Raw genomic sequence first — 14,535 nt, 5'->3', positions numbered from 1 at the left:
AAAGCCAGCCCAAAATAAAGAAAAATTAACTCAATGTTTTAAAACTTGGATCAAAACAAAGGTAAAAATAAGTTTTGGGCTAGGTAGAAAAAGCCCAAAATTTGAAAAATATACTAACTTCAAATCATTCAAATCGCATCTTATACATTGCACTGCATATGTGACTGCAAAAATGAGGTGCGGTGCGGTTATGATTTTGGCTAAATTTTAAACCGCACCACACCACACATGTGACTGCAAAAATAAGGTGCGGTGCAATTATGGTTTTAGTTAAACCGCACCACAAAATACAGTGCTAAAAATAGCTCATAACCACACTGCACCACACCACGAACACCCCTAACATACATCCATAATATTTTCACAACAAATCAGAAGTGGTAAGTTGTTACTTCTTCTAATTTGAACTCAATACTAATATTACTTTTTTGCCTACTAATAATAACAAATAACAATCTACAATTTAGGATTTATTGTGAAAATATTGTGAACATAACATTTTGTAATTTTTTTAAAAGCTCAAATAGGACTTTGATATATTCTATTGCTTTCAAATTAGTTTGGCAGACCAAGTTTTGCAAGAGTTTAATATGCAGGGAACAAACTCTAAGCCAAAACCCAATAAAATTGGATAAAGTAGTCATTTATCAAATTTCACAGAAGCAAGAAAATTGGAAAGAAAACTTTAATTTCTCATTTATTGATAATTATACACAAACTTTGTTTTATACACAACACAACTAAATATATTAGAAAACTAACCACCAATCACATTAATCAATAGAGTGTTCAGTCAACCCACCAATTCACCAAAACCAACCCAATCCAACTTAACTTGTTTGGTTGGGTTGGGTTGATTTTTTTGGAGTTGATGGGTTAGGTTGTCAAAAGTTTTTTATAGCGGGTTGGGGCGGATGTGCGCAAGTCAGTAGATTTACAAATCAGTATAACATAACTCAGCCCGCCTATATTTAAAATATATATTGTGTAGGTTTATTATTTACTCTTTTGGTTTGCTGTTGTTTGTATTGGTTTGATGCACTAATCAAATAGTTTGTATTGGTTTAATACTATGTTGAAGTTTAATTAATAAATATGTTCTATAAAAAAATTAATAAATATATTTTTATTAGTGCATTTTAAATTAAATTATGTTAAAACTTAAATTAACTGAAAATTAATAAATAGATGAGTTATAGTAGAATTTGTTAAAGAAAAAGTTAACATGTATGTAACTTAAATTAAATTAATTAAGAGGAGTTATCTAAACTAATAAATAACACATAGGTTATGAGAAGAATTGAAAGACTATATATATAGCTATGTTATGGACTAAATTCAGATCAAGAGTGAATGAAGAAAAATAATTAAAGTAAAGAGTATTAATTGTGTGAGAGTGAGTGAATTCAATAATACTCATCATTCTTAAATACTTGAGATATTTCAGGCCAAAGAGAGGTGTTTCTTTTTGTTGAGTTTTGAACTCAATCACTTATACAAAGTTGGTCTAAGCTACACAACGAACTATTAGATTGTTGTATTCTAGAGGAGACAAGTCAAAAGTGAATTTCTGCTGTATCGGTTTTTAAGCTTTACCAATCATAGAGGGTTTGAATTTCCTTAAAAAGAGTGAGATTTTTGTACCTCAATCCGACGTTGTTTGTTTATATTTCTATTTGTATTGTAACCAAAATATCATTTTATTAGTAATTTCTCCGACATATTGTTATTTGTGTTGGTAATATTCTAAATATTGGTTGTTCTAATACTCATCTTTAAAAATAAAAAATAAAAAGCTGCTCAACCCGTGGGTCCAACACAAGCCCATCGGTTGCAAAGTGATCACCTACAAGCCTATTCCCATTTTTGCTTAACAAGTAAAAACCAATACAACAACAGTACGTTTTTTAATGAGTCACGTGAGTGTCTCATGCTTACTTAAACTAAAGCTACACGACCTGCAGCACATTTGCTGATATATATTAAAATATTAAAATTACTGTCGTTTAGATAGAAAATACAAATTGTTTGCTAGTCTCCTAGGATATGCTGCAGAGTCTTCAACCCTTTTTCACTCAATCTCTGAGACTCCTCTTCAAGACGGAGTGTGGGAGAGTCTGGATATTAATCACACCGATCTTGGACAATAGCACAGAAAATTGATTGAAGCGAGTAGCTTTAATAAGTAAATCTGCAAATTATAGTTTTTTTAGTTCTTTAAGATATTACAAATTTTAATATAATATTTATAAATTAATTTGTCACAATTTAAAAAAAAAAAAAAGTAATTTAGGACTGAATTACTAATCACATTCATTGTCATGCTAATTTTTAGAAGTGTAGTAAAAATTGTATTGTCTTTGGCAGTTTTATTTATTAAAGAAAAGTTATATATATATATATATATTCATTTTTATCCGGGGTTTATACAAGTATAGATCGTAGGTATATAACAGGAAGATTACAAGAAAGACGATTCGAAAGTAACGCAATTTCTAAGAAATTGTTGGCAATCTTCCACCCAAATTTATGAAGAGAGATGAGAAAAAGCATAATTAGCAAAAGGAGCCCGTATTTGTTGTTATGACAGTAGCATGTGTTAGAAATCAATACTAATTCTCTTGTTTCTAGAAATTTCTAGAGTACTCTAGAAATTTTTAGAACTTCTCACACAATCTCTCTCTCTAGAAATTTCTCTATAATTCCAAAAATTTCGCTTTTGCTCTCTTTCCGGAATTCTCTCCAAGATAGTTTTTATATTTTCTCTAGAAGCTTCCTTGCACTAGTGAATTCTAGTCACATGTTTATAGAATAGTCTAGAAGGTCAGAGAATGGTATTCATTTAACGCCAATAAAAAGGAAGATGCTAGAAGCTTCAAGTTGGTTTCCTAACCAACATACACCTATTATAAATAGATGTTGTGGTATGTGAAGTAGTGTGTGAGAGACTAGTGAGACTAGTGAGAGGTGTGTAAGGTGAAGAGTGTCATAAAGCACCGAGTGCGAGATGTGTGAAGTTGTATGAGAAGGTGAAGTGTGTGTCATAGGTAGCAAGTGTGTAGAGTGAAATAGAGTCAAGGGCTAGTTTATGTAGGTGACTAGAAGTGAGGTGTGTGCAAGTGTATTTGGTGAGTATGTGTCGTGTTTGCAGTGCACTAGAGTCAACGTATGGGAGTGAAGCATTATTGCTTGTAAAGTGTTGTAATTTAAAGAGTCAAGTTTTTAATAAAAACTTTCTTGTTCAGTCATTTGTTCAATAATCTAGTGTCAGAGCTTCCGCTAACTTAACAGCATAAACTAGTTGAAGCATATCAAAAAGTTCCCAAATACTCACTTAAATCATCAATCAATAAACAGCCCCAAGCATTCAGACATAAACCTGGGGACTGTAAATCTTAATAATAATAAACTGTTCAAAATTTCCCAAAATGATGTCCCTCAAACCCAAATTTATGAGTCCGTTTAATTCCAACAATGACAGTACACAAATGAAGCTATGAAACTACTTATGTTTATTTTATTTTTTATAATTGATGATATCAAAATGTAGAAATTTTCTGCTGTGGAAATCTTAGTAAAATATATTGAACACTCAAAAAGAAAGTATTTTATCAAACACTACGTAATAAATCTCACCGCACTTAAATAGAATACACAAAAAATGAGTTATTAATAAAAAGAAGTTTTATTGATGCTTATAATTTTACGTACACACACTTTGCAACTCACACTATTCACTATTTCACTCATTGCTTATTTCCTTACACTTGCTCTCGCATTACTTATTCTTGGATATCTATATCACTTCTTTATTGGATACTATGCACTTCTTTGATGCTACTCACTTATTCTCGGATATTCAACACTTCTATTATATACCTTACACGCGCAACCGAAGAAGCAATATATAGAACTTACAAAGGAGACATGACAACAACTAAGTTGCAATTGTTGAAATCTGATTCCTACAAAGTTGCAATTGTTGAAATCAAGGAGAAGAAAAATCAAGAAAAGAATCATGTATTCTTCACATTTTCTCCACACCTTGCTTGTAGTCACACTCACACATGCAAAATAATTGATTATCACCGGCCTAGTGCTAGATTCCGTGATGACTCTCACACAAAAGAGTTATCAATTCTTAGGTGAAAGAAAATTTTCAATAAAAACAAGATAAAAGAGACCCATACTTGTGTTTAGGGGAAAATAATATCCTGGATATATGTTTCTTCTCTCTCCCGATAAAGTATACCTTCTCGTGTTTAGGACCTAAGAAACCTAAGAAAAAGAAAGGGAATATATATATATATATATATATATATATATATAAAAGGGAAAATTGTCAATTACAAATTATTCCTAAGAAACCTAAGAAAAAGAAAGGGAATATATATATATATATATATATATATATATATAAAAGGGAAAATTGTCAATTACAAATTATGTATATTTTAATAAAGATGGGTTCAAGTTGGTACATGACAACCAAAATTGTTGTCCATGGCAGGGAGGCTAACTAACACTCATCATGTCGGTGCTCTCAACTATCAAATGCAAACAACCTTACTCCCATCGAAGACACATTCACCTTCTTTCTTTGGGATAAAATCACTAGAACCAAACAAATGAGAAGGACATTCCTAACACATTTCTTACACTCCACAGTTTCTAATAATGGATCACATTCTTGGAGTTTTCTGCCAGAGGAGAGGGAAAAGAAAGAAAAGGGGTGCCCCATTGTTTTGGCTACATTGAAAAAGTAGTTTCTTGAAAGCAAAAATGCAAAATAAATTTGAGTTACAAGCAAGAAGGAAATGCTTGAACAGGAGAACTTCTACTACCAAAATCTCATTACAAACAGCAAGTTAATCTACCTCCAAAAACCAGCACCTTTATCATTTTTTTTTTCAACAGAAGATTTCAAAATTATTTAATGCTTAACACCAAATTTTTTTTCACTAGAAGAAACACAATATTTCAATTCCATGTCATACATGGAAAAAATCTTGGGTGAGACGGGTGCATGCACCCATTGCCTCACAAGATAACATCTCCGTATATGATACATACCCAAGAAAACAAACACATATATAGTGCCTCTTATAATGAGTTCTTAAATTTATAATGAATGTTAGAAGGGGTTTTAAATTCACGTCTTGTTCAAGACATTTAAAAATTCATAATAACATGTCTAAGAATGAATCTTGATGACAGAGTTATAATTTTCTCATGAAAAGAAGCAAGTTTCATGAAGGGGTCTGTAACAAAACAGAGATGAAGATAATAGAATTCTATGAATGCATAAAGAGAAAATTGGAGAGAGGAGTTGAGAAACTTTCTCTTAATCTTGTGATGAAATGAATCTGTACATGATGTGAGGTTATATACACCTCTGTGCCTAAACTCCCAAAACAGAGAGTAACAAACTAACCGAACCCGTATGAAATTCAGTTACAACATGTGTGAGAATTAGTTATAGCACGTGAGATACAAACTGAGTAAAAATAACAAATAAACTACATGCCGTTTAGCCTCTAATTTAAATATCCTTGTAGCTTGCTTATGTCGTTTGGTTCTTCTCTTCTTGCTTCTTATTCTTTGGTATTTTCTTCTTAACTGGTTTCTTCTTAATTGTCTGATACTCCCCCTCAAGATGAGATTCAGAACCATGTATGTTCAGCACATTCATCTTGGAAATTAAGAACTTCAATTGTTGGCTGCATAGTGCTTTGGTAAACAGGTCTGCTACCTATGTAAGTGTGGGAGTGAAAAATAAACGAATCACCTTCTCTTGCACCTTGTCTCTAACCAAGTGACAATCTACCTCTATATGCTTTGTACGCTCGTGAAAGACTGGATTCTCACCAATGTGGATTGCTGCCTGATTGTCACAGAAGAGCATACCAGGTTGTGGATGATCAACTTCTAAATCTTTCAACAAAGCTATCAGCCAAGTCACTTCACAAACTGTCAAGGCCATTGCCCTATATTCGGCTTCAGCTGATGATCTAGAAACTATGGATTGTTTCTTAGATTTCCATGAAACCAATGAGTCACCTAAGAAAACACAAAAGCCAATAGTGGATCTTCTGGTATCTACACAAGAAGCCCAATCTGCATCCGTGTAGGCTTTCAAGTGTAGATCAGACTTTGATGACAGAAGAATGCCTTGACCAGGTGACCCTTTGATGTACTGTAATATTTTGTATGCTGCATCAAGATGTGGTTTTCTAGGCTTAGCCATGAATTGACTTAGTTTATGGACTGAGTAAGTAATATCTGGTCTTGTTATTGTTAGGTAAAGTAACCTTCCAATTAATCTTCTATAAACCCCAGGATCATCCAATAAATCACCTTGATATTTACTTAGTTTCAAGTTCTGCTCCATTGGTACCTTGCTGGGTTTACATCCTTCCATACCAGCATCCTTAAGAACCCCTAATGCATATTTTCTTTGACATAATGAAATTCCCTTTTCTGATCTAGCAACTTCAAGACCTAAAAAGTATTTCAAATTACCAAGGTCTTTTAACTTGAACTCAAGATTCAAGGAGGTTTTGAGGTCTTCAACTGCTTGAACATCATTGCTTGCAATGAGAATGTCATTAACATACACAAGCAATGCTATGAAAGTCTGATTAAATTTCTTGGTGAATAAAGAGTAATCAGATTTTGATTGCTTGAAACCATATTTCAAAATGGTTGTAGAAAACTTGGAGTACCACTGCCTTGATGCTTGTTTAAGACCATATAAAGACTTGTGAAGCTTGCAAACCAGATTCTCCCCCTTGCTGTGAAAGCCTAGAGGCAACTGCATATACACCTCTTCATGGAGAGTACCATTAAGAAAAGCATTGTTCACATCAAGTTGAACTAAATGCCAGCCTCTCACAGCAGAAACAGCAAGCAAAGTCTTGACAGTGGTGAGTTTAGCAACTGGAGAAAAGGTGTCAGTGAAATCCAAACCAGCTTGTTGAGTGAAACCCTTAGCTACAAGCCTAGCTTTGTATCTGTCCAAAGAACCATCAGCATTATACTTCACCCTATAAACCCATTTACACCCAATGGCCTTTTTGTGAGGAGGTAATGGGGTTATAGTCCAGGTTTGATTTGCTTCCAAAGCAGCAATCTAAGATGCCATGGCAGCCTGCCAGTTAGTATCCTTGACTGCCTCATGGTAATATGTAGGCTCAGGAATGATAGAGATTAAGGAACAAAAATGGGCATAAGGGGTGGATAATTTTGAAGAAGTAAGATAAGTGGACAAAGGATAAGGTGTACCTGACTTGTTGGCAGGAAGAGAAGGAGCAAGATTATTACTGACAACTGTGCTGCACTTAAAATCAATCAGGTAGGCAGGTGGTTTAGACACTCTAGAAGACTTCCTGAGATGAACAGATGGTGTATTTATGGAAGGGATGAGAGGTGAAGGTGGATTAGGGATAGGTAATTCTGCAGAAATGTCATCTGCAGAAGTGGCAGTAGGCAAATATGCAGAATTGGAGACAAGTGAATCTGCAGAAGATGGTGTAGAATTGTGGGAATCAAAGGTAGTGACATCATTGTTAGGATAAGATGCAGAAGAAAAATCAAACATAGAAGGAGTGGATTAAGTTACTGAAGGAAAAAGGTGAGGTAAAGGAATGCTATTGTGAGGGGATAAAGAATTAGAAGGTGAAACAAAAGGGAAAACAGTTTCTAGGAAGTGAACATCTCTGGAAAGAAAAATTCTTTTGGTGGTTAAGTCAAGTAACTAGTAACCCTTGACACCAAACGGGTAACCAAGAAACACACAAGCTGAAGATCTAGGGTCAAACTTTTGTCTGTTGTGAGTAAGAGTAGAGGCATAACACAGGCAGCCAAAGACTTTTAAATGAGCAAAGGAAGGAGGTCTGCCATAGAGTTTTTCAAAAGGAGTTTTCTGGTTTAGGATTTTAGAAGGTAACCTATTTATAATATGAACAGCAGTCAGCACACATTCACCCCAATAGGATATAGGAACATTAGATTGAAACTTCAAAGCCCTTGCAATGCTTAAAATGTGTTGGTGTTTCCTCTCCACAACTGAGTTTTGTTGTGGAGTGGCAACACATGTATGTTGATGAATAATGCCCTTATTTGCATAAAACTCTTTTAAGAAAAACTCAGGGGCATTGTCAGTTCTAATGACCTTTATATTGGCATGAAATTGTGTGTGTATCATATTATAAAATGAGATTAATAAAGGTCTAGTGTCAGCCTTTGATTTCATAAGGTATATCCAGGTTGATCTTGTGGCATCATCCACAATGGTAAGGAAGTATTTGAAGCCATCATGAGTGAATTTTGCAAATGGTCCCCAAACATCACAGTGGATCAGATCAAAAGCTTTATTTGAAATATGATTAAAAGATGGGAAAGGGAGTCTTTTCTGTTTGGCAATAGGACAAAGAGTACAATTCTTATTGCTGTGAAAATTTTGTACATCAGGAATTAAACTATGCAAAGCATGAATCTTATTATCAGAGACATGTCCTAATCTCATATGCCAAAGATAGGACTTGGTAACATTAGGAATAGACATGGACTCAGACACAGAATTGACAAAGGATTGAAAAACTGACTCAAGGACTGAAGTAGTTCTTGAAACAGATTTGCTATTTGAATTAGTATGCAACAGATACAGATTGTCATGTAATTCACCCACTCCAATCGTCTTCCAGCAAGTAAGGTCCTGGATAAAACACAAATTTGATAGAAAAACCAGGCAACATGAAAGTGTTTTGGTTAATTTGCTGACAGAAATTAGGTTGAAATTAAAAGAGGGAACACATAACACATTTTCAAGTTTTAAAGTTGCAGTGACTTGAATTGTGCCAATATGTGTAACATTGACTCTTTCACCATTTGGCAATTGAACAAAGGTTGATATAGAACTGGTTATGTGTGTGAACAAAGATAAAGAATGGACTATGTGGTCTGTGGCTCCAGTATCAAGAATCCATACATCATTACCATGAGCAGCTTTATTGACAGGATTAATAGCAAAAACTGAATGATGCAAATCTAAGGAAGCAAAATCAGACCAAGCCGTATTACCTGAAAGAGCAGAATTAGCTGAATGTAAGGCATCATTGGTACCACCAGATGTAGATGCATGTGAACTGAGCATTGAAATCAGTTGTTGATATTGCTCTGATGTGAAAGGGAATGAATTGACCTGTGGAGTCTGTGGAGTATCAACATATCCTTGATCACCTTCAACCAAGACTTGATTTTCCATAGCCACTTTGCCTCTCTGCTTGTAACCAGGTGGAAATCCCACTAATTTGTACCACTTCTCCATAACATGGCCAAGCTTCCCACAGTGACTACACATAGGCCTCCCTTTTGTATTATTTCCTTTGACATACTTGTTATTCCCTGGAAAAGAATTTCCCTGATTGAATCCTTGATTTCTGACTGCCAGAGCAGTTGATTCAACTGAGGGAGCAACAGTGAAACCTAAACATCTTTGCCTTTCTTCTTGAATCATTAAAGAAAATGCCTTATCAATAGAAGGACTAGGCTCCATCATGAGAATTTGTGTTCCAACTTGAGAATAAGAATCATTCAAGCCATTTAAGAATTGCATAAGAGAATCTTGATGCTGAAGTGCTGTGATTTTGTCATTCACACCACAGGTACACTTACCACATGAGCAATATGGTGAAGGCTTGAAATTCAATAGTTGATCCCAAGCAACTTGTAGATCAGTGAAAAATCCAGTGATCATAGCAGCACCTTGCATCATAGTTGAAATTTGCTTTTGAAGTTGAGAGATTCTTGGTCCATTGGCTTGAGAGAACCGTTTCTTGAGAGTATTCCACACTTCAAATGCAGTGTCTCTGTAAATCACACTAGCAGTGAGATGAGGGAAAACAGAATTCAAGATCCATGAAGAGATCATTGAATTGCATTTTGACCAAGCTTTCTTCTCTAATGGTGTGATTGCCATTGAAGCATTGATAGAGCCATCAACAAATCCTAGCTTGCTTTTGGCATCCAAAGCCATTATCATTGCTCTCGACCACATAGGATAGTTGTTCTCAGTTAATGGCTGAGTAACCAAAATCGCACATGGTGTTTCACCATGATGCAAGAAGAATGGACTTCATGGATCTTCCATTGGAGTCAGCTCTCGCTGAGAAGAGGAAGATGAAGTATTTTGAGTATTCTGAGCATTTGACGCCATTGAAGAGGGCTCAAGCTCTGATACCATGTAACAAAACAGAGATGAAGATAACAGAATTCTATGAATGCATAAAGAGAAAATTGGAGAGAGGAGTTGAGAAACTTTCTCTTAATCTTGTGATGAAATGAATCTGTACATGATGTGAGGTTATATACACCTCTGTGCCTAAACTCCCAAAACAGAGAGTAACAAACTAACCAAACCCGTATGAAATTCAGTTACAACACGTGTGAGAATTAGTTATAGCACGTGAGATACAAACTGAGTAAAAATAACAAATAAACTACATGCCGTTTAGCCTCTAATTTAAATATCCTTGTAGCTTGCTTATGTCGTTTGGTTCTTCTCTTCTTGCTTCTTATTCTTTGGTATTTTCTTCTTAACTGGTTTCTTCTTAATTGTCTGATAGGGTCTATACCCAAACTCAAAAGAAATCACAAATTTTATTCATTGGGACAATTTATCAAACAAATAAAATGCAAAAAGAATGGACCCAAATTGTGAACTCAGTTTGAGCATGGAACCCCTGAACTGAAGACCCAATACAAAAGTCATTTAATCATTCCACTTCAGACGGGTATCAGAGATAAAGCAAGGTCAAACTCCATATTGCTTCTTCGTATAAGTAAGGTCAAACTCAATATTGCTTCTTAGTTCTTCCACGACTCAACGAGTTTAATTAATGCTACACGAGATGACCCGCCCTCACACACTGTAGCCTTAGCTCCTTCTTTCAAAGCAATAACTCGTTCCCTAACGGTGGAGTTATTGTTTTCTGAGTCCATTAACTCTCTAACTCGCTTCTCCACCTCTGTTGTACTCACAAACCCGTCCTTTGACTCGTTCATCCACAACGCAATTTTCACATCCTCCACCAACACCACCCTGCTAAACCTTTGCTCCGCGTAAAGGGGCCACGCCACCATTGGCACTCTAGCGCACACTGCTTCAAGCACCGAGTTCCATCCACCATGACTCACAAACCCACCTATCGAGTTGTGATTCAACACGGCCACCTGTGGTGCCCAGGACTTCACTACTAGTCCTCTCTCTTTCGTACGACCCAAGAAACCCTCAGGAAGTAACGAATCCAAATCTGGGTCAGGCTGAGTTGACTCAGCCAAGCTATGATTTTCATCACCACTACGTAACTACGTGGATTACGCACCACCCATAAGAACCTGTGCCCACTATTTTCCAACCCTAAAGCTATCTCCTTCAACTGCTCTATAGAGAATAACCCCAAGCTTCCAAAGCACAAAAACACAACACTTTGACTCGGTTGCGAGTCAACCCAAGTTAGTGTGCCACGGTCTCATCTTCATTGTGACCACGACTTAATGGTCCTACGTAGTACACAGGGGGTGTAGGATTGTCCGGGACGCATAGCCCATCAGCTATTGCTTGAATAGCTCGTGGCTCCAATGATTCAAAGGTGTTGACAATTATTCCTGTTGAATTAGCCAATGTGATTGAGCATTCTAGAAAGCACTCGTTATTAAGTAATATTTTTGGCAAATCAGAGGATTGAAATGGTGGTACTCCAGGAACTTAAGGATCTGGGTTTTATTGAGGTCTTTGAAATTTATGGTGCTGTTTTTTTTTGGATGGTAGGGAGATATAGTTTATAAGTCAGAGCAGCGGCACCGGAAGTTGAAAAATGGTAGCCGGGGATGTTGAGTTTGGCTGCAATGGAAAGAGCATTAGAGCAAAAGAAATCCACGATGAGTGCTTGGATGTTGTAGCTTTTGGAAATGGAAAGGAGAGAATGGTGGACATTGGGATTGTTAAGGTTTATGAACTCAAAGATAAGGGGTATTGGGAGGAAGAGTAATGGTAGGGTGATTGTGAAAAGTGATGTATGGAGTGGTAGAAAACACAGCAGCTATGTATGGAGCTGTGGAGCTAGCTCCACACGGTACCGGAGCGATAAGAATGTGGATGGTGAGTGAAGGCTGGTGGGTGTGTATTAGTTCGCCTAGCTCTACCATGGGAATCAGGTGGCCGGCTGCTGGTGTTGTGTATAGAACTATAGCCTCCATAACTGCCGAGAAACTAGTGTGGGAGTGTTGGTATTGAATTCAATGAAGAAGATAAAACTTAAAAGGAAATAGACAAATGATTGGTGGTCTTTTTTTTAAAGAAAATTCTTTTTTTTTTTTTTGGTAAACTTTAAAGAAAATTTTTGTACTATAGACTCTTCGAATTTTTTTACAATATATTTTACAAAATGAGGTGACAAATTAACATATATGATTAATTTAGCCAGATCTATTGTCCCACTTGTTGGGCAGCGCAACGAAGAGTCGGAAAAGGTATTTGGATCTATAGCAGCAGTTTTTGGGGTTATAGCCGTCGTCTAAAAACACTGGTATAGCCCTACTTTTTTGTGATGAAAAAAAAGAATATATATATAGAATTTAATCATATATATATATATATATAATATATATATAATTATTTAAATTTCTTGGTGAATAAAGAGTAATCAGATTTTGATTGCTTGAAACCATATTTCAAAATGGTTGTAGAAAACTTGGAGTACCACTGCCTTGATGCTTGTTTAAGACCATATAAAGACTTGTGAAGCTTGCAAACCAGATTCTCCCCCTTGCTGTGAAAGCCTAGAGGCAACTGCATATACACCTCTTCATGGAGAGTACCATTAAGAAAAGCATTGTTCACATCAAGTTGAACTAAATGCCAGCCTCTCACAGCAGAAACAGCAAGCAAAGTCTTGACAGTGGTGAGTTTAGCAACTGGAGAAAAGGTGTCAGTGAAATCCAAACCAGCTTGTTGAGTGAAACCCTTAGCTACAAGCCTAGCTTTGTATCTGTCCAAAGAACCATCAGCATTATACTTCACCCTATAAACCCATTTACACCCAATGGCCTTTTTGTGAGGAGGTAATGGGGTTATAGTCCAGGTTTGATTTGCTTCCAAAGCAGCAATCTAAGATGCCATGGCAGCCTGCCAGTTAGTATCCTTGACTGCCTCATGGTAATATGTAGGCTCAGGAATGATAGAGATTAAGGAACAAAAATGGGCATAAGGGGTGGATAATTTTGAAGAAGTAAGATAAGTGGACAAAGGATAAGGTGTACCTGACTTGTTGGCAGGAAGAGAAGGAGCAAGATTATTACTGACAACTGTGCTGCACTTAAAATCAATCAGGTAGGCAGGTGGTTTAGACACTCTAGAAGACTTCCTGAGATGAACAGATGGTGTATTTATGGAAGGGATGAGAGGTGAAGGTGGATTAGGGATAGGTAATTCTGCAGAAATGTCATCTGCAGAAGTGGCAGTAGGCAAATATGCAGAATTGGAGACAAGTGAATCTGCAGAAGATGGTGTAGAATTGTGGGAATCAAAGGTAGTGACATCATTGTTAGGATAAGATGCAGAAGAAAAATCAAACATAGAAGGAGTGGATTAAGTTACTGAAGGAAAAAGGTGAGGTAAAGGAATGCTATTGTGAGGGGATAAAGAATTAGAAGGTGAAACAAAAGGGAAAACAGTTTCTAGGAAGTGAACATCTCTGGAAAGAAAAATTCTTTTGGTGGTTAAGTCAAGTAACTAGTAACCCTTGACACCAAACGGGTAACCAAGAAACACACAAGCTGAAGATCTAGGGTCAAACTTTTGTCTGTTGTGAGTAAGAGTAGAGGCATAACACAGGCAGCCAAAGACTTTTAAATGAGCAAAGGAAGGAGGTCTGCCATAGAGTTTTTCAAAAGGAGTTTTCTGGTTTAGGATTTTAGAAGGTAACCTATTTATAATATGAACAGCAGTCAGCACACATTCACCCCAATAGGATATAGGAACATTAGATTGAAACTTCAAAGCCCTTGCAATGCTTAAAATGTGTTGGTGTTTCCTCTCCACAACTGAGTTTTGTTGTGGAGTGGCAACACATGTATGTTGATGAATAATGCCCTTATTTGCATAAAACTCTTTTAAGAAAAACTCAGGGGCATTGTCAGTTCTAATGACCTTTATATTGGCATGAAATTGTGTGTGTATCATATTATAAAATGAGATTAATAAAGGTCTAGTGTCAGCCTTTGATTTCATAAGGTATATCCAGGTTGATCTTGTGGCATCATCCACAATGGTAAGGAAGTATTTGAAGCCATCATGAGTGAATTTTGCAAATGGTCCCCAAACATCACAGTGGATCAGATCAAAAGCTTTATTTGAAATATGATTAAAAGATGGGAAAGGGAGTCTTTTCTGTTTGGCAATAGGACAAAGAGTACAATTCTTATTGCTGTGAAAATTTTGTACATCAGGAATTAAACTATGCAAAGCATGAATCT

The 14,535-nt window shown here is 36.1% G+C and overlaps 1 pseudogene; it reads right to left on the bottom strand.

The window, feature by feature from the left end:
• Window positions 1-10,866: 10,866 nt before the first annotated feature.
• LOC136064569 (UDP-glycosyltransferase 88B1-like) lies at window positions 10,867-12,258 on the bottom strand (annotated as a pseudogene).
• Between the last annotated feature and the right edge of the window lie 2,277 nt (window positions 12,259-14,535).

The sequence above is a fragment of the Quercus suber genome, unplaced genomic scaffold (assembly GCF_002906115.3).
Source record: "Quercus suber isolate HL8 unplaced genomic scaffold, Cork oak 2.0 scaffold_708, whole genome shotgun sequence".
In the NCBI taxonomy this organism is placed as follows: Eukaryota; Viridiplantae; Streptophyta; class Magnoliopsida; order Fagales; family Fagaceae; genus Quercus; species Quercus suber.
The sequence above is the reverse complement of the archived record's forward strand: the minus strand, read 5'-3'. Positions and strand labels throughout refer to the sequence as shown.